The 2,348-nt window shown below is 41.5% G+C and overlaps 1 protein-coding gene across 1 annotated transcript in view; it reads left to right on the top strand.

Moving 5' to 3' along the window:
- The window catches only part of Ptprr (protein tyrosine phosphatase, receptor type R), a 299,949-nt gene that overhangs the window by 148,997 nt on the left and 148,604 nt on the right, over nt 1-2,348 (top strand). The gene's annotated exons all lie outside the window — the stretch shown is intronic.

Here is a 2,348-nt window from a genome sequence, read left to right as displayed (position 1 = left end):
ACTACAAAATGGTCCTTCTTTTATAGCCTCTTTTTTTGTTTAGCTTTGTCAGAGATGGGTATTCCATTGCCATTCATACATTGTAGGTGCATGAATTCAGCAAAGTAATCTAATATAGTCCAGTAGTCCATGATAGTAGTGGGCTGTCTGCAGGCCTGGAAATGTCAGAAGTTGTTGACTTGAGTCTTTTACAGCTCAGCACATTAATATGGCTTTATTTTTGTATCTCATTTTTGTACTTTTCTGCTGGATAGTTAAGACCAAGATAAAGCAAGACCTATATAACAAGAAATGTAACTTTTGTATCTGACAAGGTCAGTCAAATCCCTTTTCTTTAATCCATGAACTTTGCTACATTAACAAAGCTGTCCTGAAAACTCTTCTCCTGACTTCTGTAACACCACCCATGCCTTGATTTTTTTTTTTTTTTGACCCTTCTACCTTATAAGACATTTTTACTGTAACTAACTTAAGAAGAAAAATTTCAGAGCCTTTTGTTAGGGAAGGAATAATGCCTGAGTTTACAGTGCTCTGTGTTTTATGTTTCAGTGGATCAAAAGATAACATCTGTCTCCTCCTTGCCTGAGAAAGGCCGAGGAAATAAGCCTGTGTAGATCATAATTCCAGCTTTCCAGCTGGAGAATTACATTCTTCCATGTCAGTATCTTCTTCTTAGGCGTATTTTCCCACAACTCATAAGCAACATATACCAGTCATAGCAGAAATACAGTCTACTACTTACTTTCCCACTAGCAAAGAGTTGGTTGGGCTATTTGAGTTCACAGACAGGTAGACTATAAAAGTAAAGCACAAGCAGTTTACATGGGCAAGAAAGCTTGCAGTTGGGCCCTGTACCATCCCAAATCCTCTGCAACTCATTTTGGATATTTTTGCCATAATTGTAGAAGGGTAATTGAAGAGCATCACCGTCCTTTGCTGTAGCACAGGTTGTACACTTCAGTGGAGTTTTCCAGCAGCATCCAATATTTCAGCTTTAGAAATTAAAGTTACATGTCCAGTTCTAGAAAATGTGTGCAATATGTTCATAATGATGGCTGTGGTTGCGGCCAAGTGCCTTGGGTACCTCTAGGTACTGTTCATGCGCCATGCATGCAGATGGAAGGGGTGGAAGGGGTGGAACTGTGTGCTCATGGGGGGCCTTATCGGTAGCATTTGGCAGAGTTGCCTTCTATCTATATTCTTCCGTTCTAACTGCCAGTTTAAAAGTTCAGTCTGTTGTCATGTAGAATATATGTAGAATACACTAACAGTTCTCAGTCTGTTAAACAGCCATACGCTGATTCAGCCTCTTCAGATATTCTTGTGCAGCAGTGGCTTTGTGTGTAAATACTCTGCACTTAGAATACACACACACACACACACACAAATACACACAATGTTTACAGGATAATTCTCTTTTTTATGTATTTGGTACAGAGTCTAACTAAGCAGCTCTGACTCTCAGTGACCTCCTGTTTCAGCCTCCCCAGAGCTGGTAGTACAGGTATGCACCACTCTGCCCAGTCTCCGTGGCTGGCTCAGTGTACCCACGGGCAGGGCCGGCACCACATGGTGGTGCCAGGGATGGTATCCTGGTCCCTGCGCTTGTCTAAGCAAGCACTTGGTCCTCTGAGCTATCTTGCTGGCCCTAGAATAATTCTTTGTAACAACCAGATGGTCATTTATTACTGCGTTTGTTAGCAACCCTTCATCTCTCAGTGTTACAAACTCCACTTAACTCTGATTAACGTCTCATTCTTGCAAAAACTTCTTTTAAAAAGTAAAAAAGTGCCGCACAGAACTGCACATGCCTCTATATCTTATTCCAAATCCAGGAATTACACAACTCCCCTCCCCTCTCTGCCCTTGGGGTTATGAAGAAGGGAAGGAAACCATGAATATTATTATATAGGAATTGCTACAAAACAAAATAAAACATAAAGATTTGGAGTATTTTCTTCTAAAATCATGAGAAGAAAGCTGTAAGACTTTGATAGGTGTAGCATCACACTGAAATTGATAAATTCTTGTATGACATATATATGTATATGTAATCTGTGAATATATGAACATGTATATTATATGATATAACATATGTCTCAGCAAAACTAGCAAAAGCAACAACAGTGTCACAAGGAGACTGGGTAGGACTGGCCAGATAACTGGAGAATTAAAGCACCCACAAGCAGGCACAGGGGCCTGGAGTTCGATTCCTGGGCCTGCCATGCCGGCCCCATCCCCCCGGGGTGCACTGAGACAGCAACTGAGACTGGGCGTGGCGGTACACACCTGTAATCCCAGCTCTTGGGAGGCTGTAAACAGGTGGATCACTATGAGTCCAATCTAGT

Source organism: Octodon degus, unplaced genomic scaffold (genome assembly GCF_000260255.1).
Source record: "Octodon degus isolate 3935 unplaced genomic scaffold, OctDeg1.0 scaffold00047, whole genome shotgun sequence".
NCBI lineage: Eukaryota > Metazoa > Chordata > Mammalia > Rodentia > Octodontidae > Octodon > Octodon degus.
This window is presented reverse-complemented; position numbering and strand designations above follow the sequence as displayed.